Source organism: Spinacia oleracea, chromosome 4 (genome assembly GCF_020520425.1).
Source record: "Spinacia oleracea cultivar Varoflay chromosome 4, BTI_SOV_V1, whole genome shotgun sequence".
Taxonomy (NCBI): Eukaryota; Viridiplantae; Streptophyta; class Magnoliopsida; order Caryophyllales; family Amaranthaceae; genus Spinacia; species Spinacia oleracea.
Genome location: NC_079490.1, coordinates 20,710,627 through 20,733,569, shown reverse-complemented (window position 1 = coordinate 20,733,569; position 22,943 = coordinate 20,710,627). Strand labels below are relative to the sequence as shown.

Here is a 22,943-nt window from a genome sequence, read left to right as displayed (position 1 = left end):
GATATCTGTAGGTACTGAGATGAGGTCAAGTGAGCGAATAAGCTTTTCGCGATGTTCCTTTGAAGTACACATAAGATCCTAGATGGTAATATCGGCCTTGGTTTTTTTTAGTTGTTTCAGGAGAGGATTTTCAATAACTTCCACGACGGTAGCGTGCCGTCCATTCTCAGGAGTTTGCCTAACCGGGACGTCGTCCATAGGAGGTGGGTGAATATCCGGTTGGTATATTCTTCCGGATCGGGTGAGGTTGTCGACCTCGGGCTCCTGAAGGGTGGTGTCAATGAGAGCATACCCGGGCCAAGTTTCAGCGAAGAAGTCCTGGCCCGAGACTTGAGATAGGTAAATATCTTCAGCATCATCGTTCCACACACCGCACACTTCCCTCTCGATTCGATCCATAGGGACCACAGCGAGTGGTGCACCTTGAGGTGTAATATACACCGTGGGGTCGAAATTCTCTGGTTGGTCGAGAGAGATGTGACAAGAGCCGAGTGGGCTCTTGTTGTTGTTGGGTTTGCCAACGTTAGGGAGAGGTATCACTTCATCCTCTATCATGTCCTGGATCGTATGTTTTAGACTCCAGCAGTTTTCAGTGTCATGCCCATTTCCTTGATGGAATTTGCAGTAAGTACCTTCGACCCAATATTTGCTTTTGACAGGAGGGTCACGGGTGGGGCCTATAGGTCTCAACTTTCCTTGATTGGTTAGTCTTTCAAAGGCTTGTACCAAAGTTGACCCGAGTGGGGCAAACTTTCGGTCTCAGACCCATCTTGCAGGGTTTCTTCGGGCGGGAGCCTCTTCTACAGCATGGACTTCTTGGGCTTGGGATGTGTTACCCCGATTATAGGTGTTGGTCTTATATGTGGGTTTGCTCTGTATGGTTTTGGCGAGGTCGTCCTCGATCTTTATTCCCACATCATAAACTCTTTTGAAAGTGTCGAGTCCCAGGTACCTAAGGTGTTGTCTGTAAGCCGGGTCCAGGTTGTCAATGAATTTTTGGACCAATTCCGTTTCGGGAGGCCTATTGATTAGCTGGGCCGCCTGGTCCCTCCATCTAGCAAAGTAGGTTGTGAAACCCTCATTTTTCTTTTGGAAGAGAACTTCCAGCTCGCGCATGGTGACTTGGAAATCCATGTTCGACGAGTATTGCTTGATGAAGACATTGACAAAGTCTTCCCAAGTGGGGAAGATCTTAGGGTCCTGGTGATAGTACCATTTGAGCGGCACAGGTTCCAAGGACAAAGGAAAGGCAGGTAAGTACATGGACTTGTCCACGCCTTTCAAGTTCATGGTATTCACAAAGCTCAGTAGATGATCACGGGGGTTGTCCGTGGCCTTGAACTTTGGTAAGTCAGATGAACTGAACTTTTCTGGTAATTTGCCAGGAAAAGGTTCAGGATCGAGGGAGAAGTATTTGCTCCCCATGGTTTGCTGTAGGACCATTTTTTCAATCCTCTTCTCGTTATCGAGGTCATTTTTGGCTTGCGCAGCCGCTAAAGCTTCATTTTCCATTTTCAGTTGGCCCATAAGTTGGGTCATTTGGACCATTTGGTCTCGCAAATCTTCGATGGACATGTTTGAAGGTGCGAATCGAGGTTGGGGAAGCGGAGATCCTTGAAATGAGGGACGACGGATGGAGCTTGGAGTTACTATACCTGGTGTTGGCGATGTATCTTCGAGACGCACTAACCGTTGATTCCCTGATCGGCACCAAGTGGCAGGACCAGTCCTAGGCATAAGATAAGCTAAAGTTTTAGGTTCCCAAAGTTTCAAGCATTACTTAGTCTAGACTTCGACTCTCTAAATTGGTTTTTCACTCTTTCTTTTGTCGGTACACTTTTTGGTTTTTTTTTTTATTTTGGTCATTCTTTGGATTTTCGAAACACTTGCCCGTGTGACATTCATGGTTATTAACACGTTCGGTTTTGGTGCCGGGTATTGTCGTCGTAGGAGGCCTAAAGACCACATAAAGTGTTATTAATTAAATTTTTTTTACGAGTCGCTTTTTGAAATCGAGTGCTTTTCTTACACCCTCGTAGCAATTCTTTTGAGGAACATTTTTTTTTGCGCTACGTATTTTCCTTTCGCTCGGGCATCGAGGCTGCTGCGCCTGACCAGAAGGCCAAGCAGCAACTTCAGCGCCCGGCTAGGGGCGTGAGAAATTCTGGCGCTCAGCCTGGGGCGTTGAAAATGCGTCCCTGGCTGGTTCTCGTTTTCTGTCTTCTGTTTATGCGACTTCGATTTGCGTGCTTGCCTAATAACGTCCTTTACGCGTAGCAGCGTTTGTGGGATTCGTTACAGGCCATCCCGAGCATCGCTTATTCCTGCGGCGATCATTCGGGTTTGCGGAACACGTGTTTCGGTATAACTCTTTGGCAAATTAGTCTATGAATGTTTGGGCAGTTTTTAAGGTCGTTGGTTTTCTAGGATAGTTTGTCACACACAATCACATATTTCGCTACACATAACTACATTACAAACATGGATTTGAAAATTAAATATGCCACGTAGTTTATGATAGGCTTCTATGGGTAGTTTATTTGCGCCTGGCTTGGTACCGCTTCTATCGTAGATCCAACACATGCCCCGGTCGAGGTAGTGTCTTCAACAGACGAATTTCGCTCAAGAGGCCAACCCGCAAGTGCAAGCCAAGGGGGCATGCAGGCGAGAGGGACCTAATGGGCGAGCGATTGGGTTCGGGATAGGTGTACTACCTGCACAAGTACCGAGTGGGAAACATGCGCGGCGTATGCACCCCCTATTGGCGAAAAAAGGTATCCTTAGTCCCAACTCCCGAGGGAGCCGAGATTCGTTATGATGTTCTGTCCTTTCACATTAATATGCTGATTTTCAGGTCGTCCGAACTTGATGGGGAATAAACGCGGGGTAGGATCGTTTCACCCTTCGGCTATTTTGATTACCTACAAGCACGAGTATTTCCTTCACTATCCCCAGTGGAGTCGCCACTGTGAGGGGGTCGAAAAAGCACGAGGCTAATGCATGACCTCGTCCCTCGTGGGTGTGACGATTCTTTTTATTCAATCAAGTGTAATTGGATTTCCTGTGAGTTTACACCCAATGGACTAGTAATATAGGACTCGCCATTCACTTTTTAACGACAATGAGAAAAACTGACAAAACCCGGTTATCGTGACATAAAGGGAGTGCAATTATGTTTGACCACGACGGCCGTACGTTCCCTTGTGATCCCTGGTGTAAGGATCTCTCAATATACACCCGCAAGGTAGAGATTGAGGGTTCGGGGGACTGTAACTACCGAGAGGAGTACTTCGCTCGTCGATAACTCCAGAGGCAGGATATCCTTACTAGCTCAGCATAAATAATTGAAGGGAGATGCGTTAACTATTAAACTAATCTGAGTTGATTTTAGCAATATGCAACATATAATACTAATTCGATCGCGATTATCTGATTTAAATAGCATTGAGGGACCTAGCATGATAATCCGATTTCCCAAAAATATTATATTTGTTAGGCGTGATAGAACAATTAGATTAGGTTAGTTTAACAGTTCATAAAAAGGGCGAGGAATGCAGTTAAATCATCGAAAAGGGACACATTACGACGCACCCTTGAGAGGTGCGTCACGGTTCTCAGAAAACTAACCACTTTGACTTTCCTATTTCTCCTTTTTATTTAACGAATCTCAATTATGGGACAGGATACGTTCTGTTCGATTTATGGATCGATTGCGACAGAACGCGTGAACAATTTCGCAGCGAGAGGCTTAGGCTAAGGGTTGGAGTCAATACTCAGAATAGAATTATGTGTTGTTGTGTCCTTTTCACGTCGAATTTAGGGGCCTATTTATAGGGAAGAGTTCGTGGAAAGATAGAATTGCAGAGTTCTAATCCACAAAGAATTAGGAAAAAACACGTACCCAGGTATTTTCAGCGCCCAGGCCTGGGCGCCGAAATCCAGGCGTTGAAAATAGGGTCTGGGCTGTTTTCTTTAGTCAGATTCGGATTCTTGAAATCCGTAGAGTTTGAGATTAATTCGAGTCTTTTAGCACGTATCAATTTTATGACGGAATGCGTCTGGGCCCGTTACGAACTCTAGGCTCGTTAGGATTTTAATTAATACGTAACTCTTATTTCTGAATCATATTAGGAATAGGATTCTCGCAGTTTTCTATCTCATTTAGGATTTATGTTGGAATGCAACACCTAATTCTGACAGGTTTCTATCTTTTATGATTTGCCACTTTTAGAAGCTACCTTTTACGGCAGTTACTCTTTTTAGCAGGTTTCCATAAATAGCAGGTTTCGGGTGAAATGAAAAGGAGAATTGAGATTCGTTTATTTCATAGGAGATGCGTTGTCAAGTGGAGATTTACGTTTTCATCATCGAACATTTCCCTTGCGGGAATGGGGACAAAAGTAGGTGTCTACAATGGGTATTCGTATGCATCTGGTACCTTGGGGGAGTCCAAAAGTCCTGCCTCTTCTCAAGAAAGGTGGTTTAAATTTACATTGATGACAAGTGTCGAAGTCTGTTAAAATTCTTTAGATGGTGGGTGTGGGTATTGAGGGAAGTTTAAGCGGTTTCTCTTTTTACTTTCTCTATAAATACCGACCTTAATCCTTCTTAAACTTTTACTTCACACCCTTTTATCTCAGAATTCTCTCAAATTCCGACTATCCTACTCGTTTGAATTCTTCAGATCTTCGCTTCTCGGTTGAAGTTTCTCTTTGGAAACTTGCTTTATTCGGTTTATCGGCAATTTCCTCTTCGTAAGAAGGTAACTTGCTTGTGAATTTTCATCTTTTCTCTTTCTGTATCTTCTTCTCTACCCCACCATGTGAGCCCTAGAACTTAGGTTCCTCGACCATGGCTAGAGATAAGGGTAAGAGCAAGTTTATATTCCAATCTTCCAGTGAAAGTTCCAAAGCTGAAATTCCTTTGGTGAGGCCGAAGAAGTCCTCTCAGGGTTGGGACGCTTCGAAGGATGTCGCTGCCAGTGGGTCTGGCAGATCTGCTCGTGTTGAATCTAGTAAACAAGCTGGCTTTTCGGGGGAACGCCGTGTTTATCCTCGGTACCCTCGACATTTTGGGGAAGCGGATCCACAGCCGAAGCTCGCGCCCATCTTGCATGAGATCTCCGAGCTAACTGGTCCGTTGGGTAAGTCGGTCGACGGTGATTGGTTGGTGAAGGAAAAGAAAGGAGCCTATCATCGGCGGGCCGAGGAACTATATGGAATTCAGTACGCTCTGGGGTACTGGTGTGAGCTTCCTGACCAAGAGCATCCTCGGGTAGCTCACCCGCCGAGGGGCTTTATTGTTGTATACACTCACCACCTCGAGAATGATCTTCGGCTCCCCTTGGATCTGTTTGTTTCGGAGGTACTGGTGTCGTACAACATCTCGTTGGCCCAACTTACCCCTAAATCCATGAAACACATCATCGACTTCAGATAGGTGTGTGACTTCATCAATTTTCCCTGCTCGGTAGCTGTTTTCAGGGATCTTCACGAGTTGGTGAAGAATAATGCTACTGCGGGTATCAATGGGTATGGTTGGTGGAGCATTGTCAACAGGAGGGCGAAGAAGAAGGGTGACCCCTCCTATATTACGGCTCATCCTTATGTCAGTTCGGATCATAAATGGAAGGGGGAGTGGCTACTTGTTCGGGTTCCCACGAGCATCCGAATTTCTATCGTCCCCCGGAGTGGTTTTGTGAATCCTGATCCTGACATGGTTGGGGTTCGTACCCCAAATAGGAATAGCCGCGACTATCAGAATCTTCTGCTTTGGTTTTTGCACGAGCTGACAACTCAAAGCTACCCCAACATTGGCTTTCCAATTTGCATTACATTTTCTTAGAGGTCATCCTTGCTGCTGCCGGTCTCAGCAGAATTTTCGATAGGGGTGAGGTTTCCTTCGGCTGAGACCGTGTTTCAGTGAATTGATCTCCAGCTTTTCAGTTTTGGTATCTGATGTTGATTTTCTTTTCTTTGCAGAGTTCAGATTCTCTAAGCTTGATCCTCGGATCCTTGGTATTTCCTTGGATTTGAAGATCATCTATAACCCGAATCCTGAATATACGTTTGAGAAGGGGAATCCTCGAAACCCTCCGCTGAAGGAGCATAAGCTATCTCCCGAAGCGCTTGCTTGGCTGAAGAAGGTTCGGGCTGACCCCTGGGACTCTACGAATCCAGGGAACGCTGCTCCCTTGAACGTCGTCCTTCGGCCTCTCGTGACGACTTCGGATCCGGTAAGTTTGGGACTTATGTTTTTGTGTCTTATATTTTCTTTTGTGCTTGGTGATCGTCGGCTGACGTCTTATTCCTGGTCTTTTTAGGGACCTACGACTGACGATGTGCCGTTCCTTCGGTTTTGTCCCCGGCTCGGCTAGATCTTTATATTTCTAGGAACCAGGTACTTAGCTGCTTTGTTTTTCGCTTTTCTTTCCTTTCCTTTTCTTCTACTTTTTTTTATGATGTTGTCATCCTTCTTCCTCCTCAGGAGGAGAGGAGACGAGGGAAGATAAAGGTATCTGCTGAAGGGAGGTCTTCCCCACCACAGAAGAGAAAGACTTCGCGTCCATCAGAGAAGGTAGAATCTTTTCTTTAGGTGCTTGAATTTCTAAAACAACGATTTTCCTTTTCTGAGGCTGTGATTCGACATGTGGTTGCCGAGGGTACTGATCGTCAAATGGGCCCGCCAAAGAATCTTCGGGGCCTCATCCCTTTGCCCGGGGCAAAGCTTCAGAGTGTGGTGGTACCGGTCGTTCATGGCTCGGTGGACTAGCCTGCTGCTGAGGAGGGTCCGATACCTTCGCCCTTGAAGCCAATTACCACTGCTGACATGGTGAGTGATGATGTGACGCACGAGGAGACTCCTGAGGCTGCTGACCTTCCTCCACCTTCTGCTGATCAAGCTGCTCCCGAGGGGGGGGGGGGGGGAATACCTGTGGTCCATTTGGACGATGATCCTGAGACTCCCGAGAAGGTTCTGGTGGGCCCCTCCGAGGATGAGCGTCAAGAGAAGGGTCCCGAAGCTGCTGAAGGGGAGGTGCAAGTTGTCCCTCTCGTCTTTGCTCAGGCGGAAGAGACTCGGCTGGGGCATCAAGCCAAGAGGTTTAGGCCGACATTGGGCTCAACCTCTACTTCTATTTTTGAGGGTTTGTCCAATGTCGATCCTTGCACCGACGTCCCTCTGGAGAGGGTGCCTGCTGAGGTTCGGGAGATTATGGCTCGGTATACTCGCCCTTCGTTTTTAGGCGAGGATCCTTCTGCCCATGCGAGGTCTGTGGTTGGGCTTGCGGCTACTCGAGAGAACATCATTCGAGGCATCCCTCAGTTCTGAGTCCCTGGTGAGGAGGAGAGGAATCTCACCCTAATGGCTCAGTACTATATGAACGAGGTAATGAAAATTTCACCTTCTTCGCGAATGCCCGTCCATTTTCTTTTTATTTACTATTTATCTTTCGAAAGTGGGTTGATGTCGTCTGCCCCCCTTTCTTTCTAGGAAAACTTCTGGTCAACGTTTGCAGCTGAGTGCATCTATTGGGAGGAGAGGCGACTCAAGAAGTACAACGATGTCAATGCTCGTGACGTTCTCAATCTTGATGAGAAGGCCAACTTTCTCATTTTCGAGCTTGACGAAGTTAAGAAGATGTTTGTTGAGTTCGGAAAGGAGTCTGAAGCCTTGGCAGATAAGGTCGGAAATGAAGTTGGCAAACTCACTGTCCAAGGCATGAAAGATGCCGAGACGATTAGTCGTCTCGAAAAGGAGAAGGAAGAGTTGTCTGCCAAACTTCAACAGCAGCTGGAGGAGCGAGAGTGCCTCATGATGGCAAAGTCTAATGCTGAGGCATATAGCCTCAGATTTATTGAAAGCCAAGCAGTTATCCAGGCCAAGGCTGAGAAGGTGCCCGTGATGACTTATAAGCTTCGGGAGAAGACAGCTGATTGCCGAAAGCTTGAGAATAAGAGAGCTGGTCTTTATACTGTCGAGCAGTGTCAAGACCAGTATTGGAATGGGCTTTGCGGTGCTCGTCGGATGTTCGCGAATAAGGTGGGTGCCTAGCTCGAGGCTAAGGATCATCTGGTCGAATGTCAAGCTGACCGAGATGAGGCTGCGAAGGAGCGTGAGCAGGTTGTTGAGGAGGCTCGGGCGCGGAAGGTTGCTTGTGAAGGTGACACTAATGTGGGTACCTCTTCTAAGGCCGCTCTCCAAAGTCCTGCCTCTGACGTCCCTTAGGAACTCGGGCAATCGTCTTCTTTAGAGTCGGTTGGTTCCATTTGAGGACTTCCGAACTTGCGCTTGAACTTCTCTCCTTTTTTGCTTCAGTTGTGCGATGTACTTTAATAATTTAGCTTATTTTTTCTTTCTTGTACTTCGGTAGGCTGATATCATCTATTAATGGCTGTCGATTTTAGCTTTATCCCATTTTCTTTTCAATTGTTGAGGAATCCTCGGTTAGTCCCAAGCTCGTTTTAATGTACTTCATGTATGCTCCATGAAGATTTAATAGAAAATGTTTTTACTTTGCTAAGTGTTTGCTTTCTCTCTTTCTCTACATATTTTTCTGACTTCGATACTTCGGAGATTTGCTTTATGATTTTCTGAGTATGTTTCGTCTAAATTCTTGTGATCCGAAGATCTGTCCAAGACTTGCTCCATGTTCTAGTAATCCGAAGATCTGTCCTAGAACTTGCTTGTTTAATCTAAGTTCTTGTGATCTGAAGTTCTGTCCAAGACTTGCTCCAAGTTCTAGTGATCCGAAGATCTGTCCCAGAACTTGCTTCTTTAATCCAAGTTCTAGTGATCCGAAGATCTATCCTGAACTTGTTTTAAGTTCTAGTGATCCGAAGATCTGTCCCAGAACTTGCTTGTTTAATCCAAGTTCTAGTGATTCGAAGATTTATCCTAGAACTTGCTTGTTCTTCCAGTTTCTTGTGATCTGATCATCTGAGCAAGAAGCTGCTAGTCATTCTCTTAGTTAGTTGACTTCGGCCACCCGAGGGTAATTTCCGATTTTAGTCTAAGTTATGTGATCCGAAGATCTGTCTAAGACTTGTTTAACTTTATTTGAGCGACTTTTGTTTCGAACATTGTATCCAGGATACCGCACATCCGAGGATTTTGTACGGGATCGTGCTTGGTTTTTCTGAGCTAGACTTTTGTTGGAGCTTCTTCCAAATAGTTATCCCACATTGATTTTAGGCTCGGTGTCCCGTAGGTCCTTTCCCAGTTGTCTTTCATATAAGTCAAAGCGTGGTGAAATAAAATTGCAAGAGATTGGTTTAATGAAACACATGGGGCTGTGAGGAGGTAAAAAAACACAACAGGGCGCCTCTGAAAGAGTATACGACCCACACCAGTTTTCCCCTCTGGATGTGGCAAGCATATTAAAGTAAATAGGAACTAACTGTGGGGGTTAGCCTTTTTTTACTAGTCTATAGGAGTCGCCATTCAGTTTAAGAAAATTGACAAAACCCGGTTATCGTGATATGTCTGGAGTGCAAACATATTTGACTCACAACGGAGCAGAGATTGAGAATACGGGGGAAGTTTACTAATACGGGGAGTGCCCAGCATTAGCCCACGCGGCGCGGTCCTTACTAGTTCAATTGTGACGATGATGGGGCATGCGTTATGCTACATTACTACTCTTGATTGATTCTAATGCACATATATTTACTAAACAGATGTCAAAAAGCTGATTTAGATTGATTTAAGGTGCTTAACAATAAACCGGTTTGTCCAACTATTATCTGATTTACGCGTGATCAATATAACAGATTAAAGTTAGCAGATTTATATGGCGAGGAAAGCAATAAAATATAGATTCAGATTACAGCAAAGCGTAGGCTTTACTGTGGTTCTTAGGAACACTTACCACTCGCCTTAGCAGAGCCTCCTTTTAGCTTTTAGAACAACCTTTATACTGACTTTTAGATTTTTATCCTTCTTTTAATTCCGGCAGAGTGAGAATTCGGGGGACGTTTACTAATACGGGGACTTCCCAGCATTAGCCCACGCGGCGCATTCCGTACTAGTTCAATTGTGATGACGATGAGACATGCGTTATGCTACATTACTAATCCGAGTTGATTTTAATGCACATATAATTAACTAAACAACGTTAAAACAATGATATAGGTTGATTTAAGGAGCCTAGCAATATCAGATTTGTCCAGAGATTATCTTATTAGGCGTGATTAATAAAAAAGATTATGTGAACAGATTTATATGGTGGTGAAAGCAATAAAAATTTTGATTTCATGTTACAGTATAGCGTAAGCTATACTGCGGTTCTCAGGAACACATGCCACTCGCCTTAGCTGAGCCTCCTTTTAGCTTTAGAATAACCTTTATACTGACTTTTAGATCTTTTATCCTTCCTATAATTCCGGCAGAGTTTCCTCTTAGATTTCTTGGTTTTGGTTTATGAATTGGATATAACCTCGGTAGTAATTGGGATGGTTTGAATACTTATACGGATAGAGTTCTGCTTAACAAGAGTTAATACGACAGAACTGTTAGGTTATGACAAATATAAACAATATATTTCATGCGGAAAAACCATAAAGCCAGGAATCCAAATTAATTGCCACATAGTCAATTAGCATAATTAAGATTCATACAATGTCATGCGTGCCTTCCCTAGCTGCTCCCGAACCGAACAAGAACAAGTTTAGGACTCCAAATGTCATCCCTCCGTAGATAGTCTACAACACGTTCTGATCCGCCTTAGATTCAACCAACTAGAATATTCTCTAAGGTATAGGTAAGGGGATGCCTTACTCGTTGTTGGTATCAGTTTTGGCGGAGGGTCGCCCTTTTGGTGCTTCTGCGAGGTTATATGCTCGCATATTCTATCTTTTGTTCCTGAGTTCGACGATTTTGTCGAACCGCTTTGAGAGGGTTGACCCCTGGTTAATTCTGTGGGTGCGGAATCTATCTGAGATGGGTTCATTCTGCTGGGATGACCCAACTTATGCGAACTTGATTGGTCACATGAGCGTGGCCGTTAGGGTTCTCGATGGTCCGGATAGGCCCATGAGGGACATTTCTCTGTGCGTCGTGACGCGACTTATTGAGGTATATGCCTCGTTTATTCTTTAGGAATGCTAAATAGTCTGGGTACTTATTTCAACCCGTTTTTACTGTTATTTCTCTTTGCAACTGTGGGACTTTAAGCATCTGCCTTTTTTTGCTCCTCGGTCCGGTAGGGTGGACGGGGATTACCCCATGGCCAACTGTTTGGGTGGTGCCGGAAAATTGAAGAAATGACCCACTATGGCTAGATTTAGAGATATGATCGTGACTGCGCACCCTGATGTGGTAAGTGTAGTTAGTTTTCTTTCAATAATGTCTCTTTTTATGCGAGTTACTTGACCTATCTGTTTTTTTGTTGATTATGCAAACAGTTGGGTTGGTCTTGCTCGGCCTGGCTGGGCGAGACACAGGAGTTGACGGAAGCTCGAAGCCAGTCCCGGTGCCGGATTCTGTACCAGGGTCTTAGAGGTCCTACCTAGTTTTTAGGGGAGCGGGGTCCTTCGGTAGGCAATGGAGCTTGTGCGAGTGCCTCGGTCGCCGCCTACTAGCATGTTGCGCCCCACGGGTATTCTTCCAAGTCGTCGGGTGGTGTTGCGACAGGGTGTGCCTGCGGGACAGCTGGTGACTGCCGATGCCATCTATTGGGATTTCGTTTGCGAATGGATCTTGCTTCCCCCGTTCATCGAGGTACGTGTAATCTTAGATTACGTCGATATGCACGTGTTTGCTCTTTCTCGTTGTGTTTGTCTAATAGTTTGTCCGTGTTACATCCTGAGCCTACTGATCATAACGGTTGGGTGTCGTTTGACAGTTTGATTCACTATACCACAGAGGGTGGCTCTAGGATGACGGAGAAGGTGGTTGTTGTCCCTGACGAGGAGGGGATTCACCCATGGTGCTCGCACGGTATGAGCTCTTGTCTGTCTGGCACTTATACTTATTATATGTTTCTTTTTTTTTTTATGTATGATTATTGGTTTCTGTTCCTGTCTAGTACCTGTTAGCATAGTTAACCAGGTGATCGGGGTGGTTAACCAGCTGAAGGCCATGTTGTCCACGACTCGGACGACTCTTTCTTGCCGCAACCCGGATTCAACTCAGCTGATGTGCCTGATCATTTTTTTTAGTCGTCAGTTAATTGTATGCGTGCTGACTTGTCACTTGTGTTTTGCAGACTGGAGCACCGCAGGCTCGTGCACTGGAGACAGTGCGGACTGCTCGGAGGGACCGACACTCTTTTGAGGGTGATTGCGGCGCCTCCGGGTCGCATGCGAGGCCCCGTGTTTCAGATAATGGGATAGGACAGTGACCTCTGCGACCGCAGGCTAAGCCCAGGAGGAGCTATACTGGTCAGTTCGGACCCCATTTCAGCCATTCCAAGTCAGTTGGCAGCCTCATCCATTTCAGCGACCTTTCAGCCTCGGGTGGGTGCCTGCGTCGCAGACGCGGAGTTGGGGATCTTCTCAGCTCGATGCCTTGTTTGGTGGATTGCATGGCTAGCAAGGTGAGGGCGCGAGTGGAGGTGCTCTAGATGAGGAGGACGATCCCTTCCCTCCGGGGTTTAGCGGGCCCCCGTAGTAGGCCATGTATATGTATTTTCTTAGACATGTAGTATATTCCGTGTTGGTATTCGTGCTTTCCAGACCTTGTACATTTTTTTTTTATTTTTGTGTACTTATTGGTTTGGTTTGTCTGTTTGTGAATTGAATCCATTTTGCGAAAAATAAGCCATTTTTCAGCTTCTTGCCTTAGTCGGAGGTATTGCATTTCTTGGAGGTATACCGACTCACTTAAACATATAAAACATATAAAAATAAATGACACATTTCAAGTTTTAGGGTCAACAACGCATTTAGAGTTATAGTTGAAAAGAAACTTTTATTTGGAAATCGAGTTTGAGTATAAATACAAATTCTTAGAGAAGAAGTTGAATCCTAACTGTCCCAGTTAAGCTGAATTATATCACAGTTTGCAATGAATTAAGATTTGGATTGAGAATCAGAATCCGTGTAGCTGGGAGGGTGAATTAAACTATAGGCGCCAGAATTTTCTAGCGCATGAGTTTCAAGCGCCACAAATTTCTAGCGCTTGTATTTGGACAATGGAAATTTTCTAGCGCTGCTTTCCTTGTTCTGCAGAAATACAAATTGTACATCCGTTTCAAACTGTCCCAAGTTCTGCTTGGCGTGACTATAAGTAAGGGTTCGTGGTGCCCAATAATCTTCACCTTTGCATGCACTATTGATTGTTTATGTTTGCTAACACCATGTTTGATTTTAAATCTGAATTTCGAGCTGATTTTAACTTTGAATTTCGAGCTGATGAGCCTTGGCGCGGCACACAGATTGGTTTATCACCCCGCCTCGTAGGATGCGACTGACGACCTCTAGGGGCACAGATCGTGCTTTAAGGTTTTATGACCATGTGCCTCTGGTGCGGAAGAATGGGAAGCCTATGTACTGGAGCAAGCTTCATTTTCGCAAAGTCGGGGCTCTTTCCCTCCGCTGGCGTATGTGGTTGCGCAGTGCTGAAGGAAGTGAACTTTAGGAGGAAGCTACTTCATTTGGAGCAGGCCTGACGACGCTGGGAAAGTCGTGCTACGTATTTGAGGGTAATGGATGCACGTGCTGATCCGAATTCTACAGAGCTCGACCGTACATTTCCTTTTTGGTGATGTAGATCTAGGAGTAGGATTGGTCCTTAACTTGTGATAGGGATGCCTTTAAATTTTCAGAGATTAAATAATAAAACTTAATTTGTTTTTTTTAGGTTATAGTGATTTAGGTTAATTCAAGGTGTGTAGGCAATAATCAGGTTTGTCCAGAGTTATCTTATTAGGCGTGACTAATAGAATAGGTTATGTGAATATATTTATTTGGTGATGAAAGCGATAAAAAGGTAGATTTTAGGTTACAGTATAACGTAGGCTATACTACGGTTCTCAGGAACACTAACCACTTCACTTTTCTAGCTTTCCTTTTTAATTTCGAACATCCTGGTAACTGACTGACTATGGGATGAGATTCTTCCAGAGTTTCGTTTTTTTAGGCTAGAGATTGAGTCAGAACTTCGACAGTATTTGGACTGGATTGAGCGGTTTCGCGAGCAGAGTCTGCTTAACGGCGTGTTAATACGGAAGACGGTCCTAAATACGGGCCGGGATAGAGAGAAGCTTCGGTCAATACTCATTAGGGTATTATATGGGGATTCTGTGTTATTTTCCGGATTTCAGAGGGTCTATTTATAGTGTAACAGGTCGGAATAAGATAAATATTCACTAGTACGTAATTGAGTTTATGTAACACGTGTTGGTAACACTTTTTGAAATGCAAAATTATTAGATTTATAAGTAACACTTTTGTAACAGTTTTTTAGAATGTAACACTTCATGTAACACGTTTAACATAAGTAACATTTCAATGTAACACTTTCAAAATAGGTAATATTACAAGGTAACACTTTTCAAATAGGTAACATTTTATGGTAACACTAATATGTGTTACCTTATTTTTTACGAAGAAATTAAAAATTAAATATTTTATAATAATTATATTGGCTAGCTTGCAATTAAGTGTTAATCCCAAAAACCTCGATTAGGTCGAAGCTAGAAAGCCTGGAATAGTAGAATTGTCCCTCTGAAAAATAATTGCCGCCCAAGGCATCTCAGAACTCATCTTCTGATCGAAACCGCCAGAGACAAATTGAAAACAAAAAAGAATTCCAATGTCTGTAACAATTCATCCTTAGGTCTCGTAGTATTGGGTTTCATTAGAAAAAACTAACTAGTCATCGTCTTCGGTATTGGGTTTTATCCATTAGTACGCACTTCCATTTTCAGGTAATTTTTGATTTGTTGTGGGTGTTATTAATTTTTTTGGTTGTTTAATTATTAATTTTCTAGATTTCTATGATTCGGTGTTTGATGTCTATGAATTTCAAGATTTTATTGTTTAATTGTTTTTGATTGGATTCTGTATGTTTATTGATTTTGTGTCTGATGCCGTATTATTGGCTTTAATTTATTTATGGGGTTGTTATTCAGCGCCCTGCAAATGCACAAAAACGCCCTATTTTCACAACTCTTTCCTATTTTACCCTTATTCATTTACCATACCTTCTTTATAATTTTTTTTATCTTACCTCTCTATGTTCTTTTACCATCTCTCTCACCCAACCAAACTACCCACCACCATTTCATCCATAATCACCGGAGCACCACCATAGTTCATGGAGTCCCCCATGAAATCCGACGAAATTATGTATGACAATGTGTCCGGCCTCCATCATCGGATGACTATTCTTCACTCATTTACAAACCCAATTACAGTGAGTTACCCCTTTCTCTCTCATACGCATGCTTTATTCTTCATAATTGTACTTTAAATTTCTTCAATCTTGTTCAATTACATCCACAATTTCCATCACGTATAGGAGAAAAATCACAATATCAACCCTCGCCGGATCTAAATAGGTAACTCATATGGCTGAAGAAGACGGTCCTATAACAGCTATTGTTGGCGAGGTAGTGCAAGTCAATAAAATTCTGTACGTTTTCGGAAAAATAGGGCGAGACTACATCTAAGTGAGTGTAGCCCATGGGCTAGACTGAAATCTTCTTAGTGTAGCCTATGGGAAAGACTCATGAAGAATGAGTGTAGCCCATGGATTGAATCTGAATTACCCTTAGGGTAAACGAGGGGCAGAACTCAGTTAACTTCAGTCCATCCCATGGACCTCACTCATTTTCTGTTAGTCTTAACAATGGTTCTGTTTGAACTATACCTAGTCTAGCCCTTCACAGATTTGTTCCCGTTCTTCATAATATACGGATGGAGTGTAAAACTATTTTACGAAGTATGTCATATTTATTAACTTGATATATATTGGGGTCAACATAATTATACATTATATTATTTTATAATTATTATTAAAAATAGATTGTGATGTATTTTGTCAATGATAAAATACATTAGCCTGTTTAAAAACATGATGTTCAACGATGTTCAATAAGAAAGCTACTTTGTATTACAGGAATTAACTCCTTTTCCCGCCTTAATCTCCCAAACAACAGCCCCAAAACAATTAAGAACATTATTTTTAATGACCTTTTTTCCCACACTTTTGTTTCAATAATATATAGTAGAATTATATATTTTTGGAGACCTGGGAAAGTGTATCAATTAAAAATATGAAACAAAACATGATGTGAGAACGGTGGTTAAGGATCAACTCTTTTTGCATTTTCTACACCTACAACTTTCTTTGGATAGTCATCTATACCAAAGTTCAAGTACATTAGCTACCAGTAAAAAGTACTCCGTACTCAGTATTACAAAGCACAATGTATACTGATAGTATAAACCAACAACCGATAAATAAATGAGGACTAAGTCGATCGACCAACATATGCATTAGGAAAGTGCAAGACGCGTCATATCATATCGTTCCATTTCTTAACTAAAGGAGACATGTCATCAATAGCATCCCGAACCGCCCCACCTTGAATCTCCTCTCGTGGAAGTGCAAGACGCGGTTGTAATCGCCGAACCATTTCACAAAACCACTATATTGAAAGAATAAATAATGAGTTAAATGACAATATAATGAAATATGGTGCCATAAAAAAGAAGCAAACATCCAAAACATTTTCCACGATGTAGTAAATAACATTACAAAGCATGCTAGTTTTTTTTTTTAAAAAGAAATAGGAGTATACAGTGGGAGAGAATATCAAAGTGGTTTTGTCAAGCAGAAAACTTCAGATGCATGATAAAGCAAAGGTGAGAAGATGATAAACTCCAAACTGTTGCATCCTTTATTGACTTACAAGCTCTTTTTAGCTATCATTCAGTTTTGCTTTTAATCAAATTATAATTACTTCTATTGCTATAACAACTAAACCACAAATACGGATTGGACTAGCCAAAAACCAGTTAGGCCCTAAGGGGAGACTAAGGTTAACTGAGTCTTAACCATCAATAACACTATGTCTAACTTAGTCCAGCCCTAGGGCAAGACTAGATCAGCGTCAGCCTAATTCTAGCCAAAAACCAGTCAGGGCCTAAGGGAAGACTAAGGTTAATCGAGTCTAACCATTGACAAGATTACATCTAACAGAGTCTTGCCCTGGGTTAACACTAGATCAGCTCTAGTCTCATTCTAGGACACTCACACAAATACAGTTCTTCACCATTGCTAATGTGAGTTGTACAGACTCAACTCAAATCAAGAGTGGGCATAACCATACCTTTGGGGCTTTGACTACTACAACGTTTCAGCGCCTACTCCAAAGATTTGATTCCTCACCAACCAACCAATAGGGTACAACAATTGAAACAAAACCCCCAATTACAAATATTGAATTCCCAGAATAAGAAAAAACCATCAAAATTGGGGTTTTATTAATTTCACTTCAACAATCACTCCAACAACCAGAATTAAAGTTCCCAAAAGGAAATTTCTTTAAGAGTGTAATTATGGTTCAAAGAATTGAAAATCCTCAAATTTAACTTTGCTTAAATTTATTTACTAAAACATATGAAACAAAAACAACAAAATTAAACTAACCTTTGAGGGGACGGGAGGTCGGCGTCTTGACGAGCATCTGTGGGTTGGAGCGGTGGCCGCAGTGTTGGGAACTGACAGAATGAAATCCCATCGAAATAAACAAAATTAAACTTAATAGCTGCAACTTCGATTGAAATGGCTAGATCTTCGAGGAGGAGAGAATTTGAGTAAGTAAAGGAGCTCCAAAGTGCAGCGGCAACGGTGGTGCGCCGGAGTATAGTAACGTTGAGGAGAGAGAATGAACTAATGAAGGGAGGAAGAGTCGGTACAAAGAGGTAAAAGGGGTAATTGAGAAAGAAGTCAGTAAGGGTACAATGGGAATTTCATAGTAAATTAGGGCGTTTTTGTTTAATCTTAGAGCGTCAAAGAACAATTCACTTTATAAATTCAGTATTTCGAGTTTGTTGATTTTGTGTTCGTTGTTACTATTAGCTTTGAATTTATTGATTTGGTATTTTGTATTTGTGAGTTATGAATCTAAATTTTTATGTGTCATTGGTTTCACCTTGAATTGGGTATTCGAGAAGGAGCATAATTTGTGGGTTCTTGTTAAAAACTTCGTTTGCTGGTATAATTCAGGAAGGAGAAGTATAATTTGTGGTTTCACTTGCCTGGTTGCTGACTGTCAGTTTGGTTTTGGGTTGCAGTCATTGCTTGTGGTGATAAAAATTTTGGTACCTTGTGTTTGAGAAGGAGTTTAGAGCCTTAATTTAGGTGCTTACTCTTCTTAATTAAATGATCATTGAATACTCTCGCAGAGTTAAAGCCTTGTAACAAGGGTCCAAGGGTTAATTGTTGAGAGCTTAGCTACTTTTAAGCGTTTAAACCGGGTAAATGGGGAGCTCTTGTTGTGGTTTACTTTTCTAACTTATTTAGTACTTAAAGAGACCTTATAAACTAGTATAGTGGAAGATTGCGAGAAGACTTTTAATATTTTTAACTAAAAGAAAGGGATAGGGAACAATCATTAGAAATGAACTACTTTGAGTCCTTTCTTAAGGCCTACAACATGGATGCCACTGAGTCATATCTATTGGTTTTGTCATGCACTCTGAATTTTATGTGTCGTGCTTTCATTTTGAATTGACTATAATATATGGGTTCTTGTTAAAAACTTTGATTGCGGTTTCTTGTTAAAAACTTCGAGTCCGAGTAACACAACTTGTGATTTTGGCACCTTATTGTCCTATCTTTTATATATTTACAACCTTAGAAAACATTTTTATTTGTAATGGAGGGAGTAAGCCAAAATCCAACATCATGACAATAAGTCTATAACTCACAGAATTAGCCCCCTTTCGTATTATTCTGTTGGCAAGGAAACAAATTTCACTTTAAGTTGATCAAAACAGAAACTCTGTGCACATTCGTGTAATGAAAGTTTGAAACTAAAGCTCATTACTCTGTTGAAAAAAGTTTATGTTGCAAAGTTTAGTTGAAAGTTGCATGTTCATGTGGTTTTTTCTTGTTGCTTGGGTCTTGAATAGATTTTCTGGAGCAAGTTTGCAAATTTTACAAGAAGATTGTGCTTTTTTGCTTCACTAAAAGGTATTCTTTACTATTTAGTTTCTAATAGCTCTCTTACTAGCCTGTAAATTATAATATAGTTCGGAAGCATACCGTTCCACCCCTTGTCTTTTCCTCTCTAAGGTTTCTTTTAACTCTTTGTCTCTCTCGTTTGGTGTCATAAAACGTCTTATACCTCCCATGTTGTAACTTATTGGCTATTTTAGACAGCATGTTACGCTATTCATTAGTCATTAGCTGGAAAATACTTGATGTTTGGCTATGCTGCTGATTTTTGTTTAGTTGGTCCTATATAGCTTGGGTCGTGGGCGATTTGAGAATAATATTCTCTTTAAAGAAGATTGTTCATGATTCATGAGGTGCTTTGATCAAGAGTTTTAGGACTGTCCTTTTTTTCCCTAATGTGGTGAGTTAGGAGTTTATTGCATCATGCTCCAGTCAAGGAACAAATTTGGAGGTGCATATTACATATTCAGAACCTGTGTTGTGATTGATTGTTTACAAGTTGTTACTATATCTTGTTTCGGATATTCAAAAGTTGCCTTATTTTGCCATCCTCCCCCCCCCCCCCGCCAAATTTTCCCTAGGCTGTATGAGAATCCGGTTGCCAAATTACAATAATTTTTTTGCAACAAACACTTGACATAGATTGAAGAGTTTTAAATCTTTTGTGCATTCTAAAGTGTTGGTAGAAAGAACAGAATCTGAGATCATTATTATTGCAGTTGCTAATTCTTATGTTTAGTTGACGTCATGCCTGAATAACTCAAGTGTGAAAACTTATCGAGTGACAACTTGTCTCTTTTAGTTGTATTGATGCTTTTAAAGAGGTCTTAAGTGTGGAAGATTTATGTGGTATGTTTCAAATTTGTTTATTTCCTAACTATGTTTAGAAAATTGGTATATAATTAATTATTAACTGAAGCACGAAAATACTATTATATGTTCTGTTACACGACTTCAGGGTTCTATTATCTGAATAGGTCAGATTATCAATTTTATTTGTTACTATTGTCTAATTGTTACTATTAATAATATAGAATCACATACTTTAGAATCACAAGTGTTTAGTTTAATTTTGAATCTGAGAACTGTATCTGGTTTATGAAGTTACAAAACAGCTTATAGTTTTTGGTTTCAAGTAATAAAAACTATTGAATGTTCAACATTTATATTCTATTTGACTAGATGTTGTCACATAAATCCACATCCTCCGTAATTTTGTCAGCAATCTAGTTGAATCATGAACAGTTCAATGTCAGTTTATGACACAGATTTTTTGTTCTGATTGTCTGATATATGATGTTTTTACACATACATAGGATCAAATTGATCAATATGAAGGATTGGAGTAGCAAGTTATGATGCCACAAGAAATATGCTTGCATTTATGTGTAGCTGCCAATGTTTGGGAAAATAAAATACAAGGTCGACGACTTGGATAAACTTTTTTTTTCGGGATCAAAAAGTTTTGGAGCTGCTATTGGTGATCAGGTGCTGATGTTGCTTGGAGTTTCCGTTGATGGTGAGCAGGGTGAGGTACGACTGTGGAAAATGGAGCTTCGTTAGCTGTTGTTGCTAATTAGAGTTGTTGTCTGCTTATAGTTGTCTGCTGGAGCTAGCTGCTGCTATTTCTGTTATCAATCTGTTTCTGTTTGCTTCTACTTAATTGGACGTAGTGCTGCAGGCTGGTTATTTAGGAAGTGTTTCTTTTTCTGTTTAGGAATTTGATGGTCTGGAGACCGAAGTTGATTTTCTTTTTGTTCTGATTATTAGATTGTTTAGTCAAACAAAAAAAAATTGGTGTTTGTGGATGCTTTTGTAAGATGCTATGAAATTATTTCAATTTAAATGATTATACATTTTAGTTTTGGATATGATCATTTGATTTTATTTTGAACATAATAATGTAATTTTCATAGATCGTACATCAAATACTATTTTTTTAATTTGTTAATTTGTTAGGGAGCGGGTTGTGCTCCCTTACTTTAGTTGTTTCCTTGAAAAGTGATCCTAAATAATGAACAAGGTGTGACGTTATATGGTGAAAAGTGATACCTACGATTCAATAAAGTGTTACTGTAAATCAAAAGATGATATAAAAAAGTGATACTAATGGTTAAAAAGTGTTACCTAACGAGTAACACTTTTAAAGTGCTACAATAGGAATGGAAAAGTGTTACATAAAATTATTTTTAGTAACACTAGTAAAAGTGTTATCATATGTTATTAAAAGTGTTACCTAATAGAATAGGTAGCACGAGCAGATGTATCACCCATAAAGTGTTACCTATAATCCATGGAAACACTTTACCCCCTTTATGTAACAGTTTTTCGGTGTTACCTAAAGTTAATTATGTACTAGTGATTCAAAGAGATAAAAGTTCACTGAATACGCTTGCCAGATAAGTGCCAGATGTGTATCATGCTGAGCTGTTTAAAACTATATCTTTGTCGTGATTGGGTGAGAACCAAACTGTAGTTGTTTAGAATATTGTGGCGCTGGCTTTGGTGCGCTGGGATATTTGTGGCGCATGTGTTCCAAGCGCTAGAAATATCTAGCACTGGTGTTTTATTTCCACTTTTCCAGATTTATCTGATTTTATCCGAATCTTATATCTCAATCACAGATTTATATCTTTTAAGGATATCGGTTGGAATGCAACTCTTATCTTTCTTCAAGGATTTATTGTAATGCAACATAACCACTTGAAATTTTACCTTATATGGTTACTATTATGGGTAGCGGTTAAGCATAGCAGTTACTATAAATAGCAGTTACTAAAAAATGGAAATATGTTTTTTCGGGATTGTTTGTCAGTCACAGGTTATTCGTTGTATGCTTAGGAAAACTTAGTCAAGCAGTGTTTGGTTTCTTCATCAAACACACCGCTTCGGGCCTAAGGACAAATGTAGGCGACTACACAATTATTTGACTTTATTAGTTCTAATATAGTTGTTATCCTTAAAGGAATAAGGACCTAATCAAGGGTTAAAACAAATATGAATAAAAAAACTCCCACTTAAACCATAAATTATATGCTTTACTAACTTTAAACATAAAGTGTCTTCCTGAGTCCAATCGGAAACCACAAATTTAATTAAAATTTAAAGCTCGTATAATAATTTTTAAATCCATTTATTTGATTTTTAATTAATTAAAAAAATTAATTAAAATTTATTCAAGGTTTTGAACAATTCAATTGACATGCGAAAAAACCATAAATCGCCAGAATCAAAATTAATTGCCACATAATCAATTAGCATAATTTAGTAAACATACTATGTAATGCGTGCCTTCCCTACCTGCTCCCATACCAAACAAGAACAAGTACATAACTCCAAATTTCGCCCCTCCGTAGATAGCCCATAGCACGTTCGGATCCGCCTTAGGTTCAACCAACTAGGATATCGTCTAAGGTATTATGCACTCGGGAACTGACTATGTGTGATAGGCAAGAGTATTGAATATTATGTATTCAAGTTGTGTATTAAATTTATGACCATGGATCATATATTTATAGAGGAATAGATAGTTGTATCCTACTAGAATTAGAATAACCAAAACCCTTAGAATTAGGATTTACGTTAATCACAAAATCTTAGACTTTAGGAAAATCCAAACACTTAAGTATTAGAATAATCATAAAACTCTTAATCATGTAGGATAAGGAAAACATAGAGCTTGTGGCACAAGCTACTTGTCGCGCAAGTAGCCTTGGCACCTAAGTTGGGCTAGCCGACCATTACTTGTCGCGCAAGCCTTGGCGTTGCCACTATTGCTGCCCGCGCTTGCCTTGCCGCCCCATCAAGGCACA

General features: G+C 41.0%; 2 long non-coding RNA genes across 4 annotated transcripts; one reads left to right on the top strand and one right to left on the bottom strand.

Annotated features, from left to right (window-relative positions):
* The first annotated feature begins 14,631 nt into the window (after window positions 1-14,631).
* On the top strand, window positions 14,632-21,000 carry LOC130459183 (uncharacterized). 3 transcript variants are annotated; one of them, XR_008918393.1, is made up of 3 exons: window positions 14,632-14,869; window positions 19,086-19,146; window positions 20,448-21,000. It is a non-coding gene; the product is annotated as an uncharacterized lncRNA (long non-coding RNA). The 3 variants fall into 3 exon arrangements; XR_008918394.1 differs by lacking the exon at window positions 14,632-14,869 and adding an exon at window positions 14,881-15,357; XR_008918395.1 differs by lacking the exon at window positions 14,632-14,869 and adding an exon at window positions 16,672-16,811.
* LOC110801273 (uncharacterized) lies at window positions 16,238-19,069 on the bottom strand. The gene is made up of 2 exons (XR_008918392.1): window positions 17,599-19,069; window positions 16,238-16,594 (listed from the first exon to the last, which is right to left on the bottom strand). It is a non-coding gene; the product is annotated as an uncharacterized lncRNA (long non-coding RNA).
* Window positions 21,001-22,943: the final 1,943 nt, after the last annotated feature.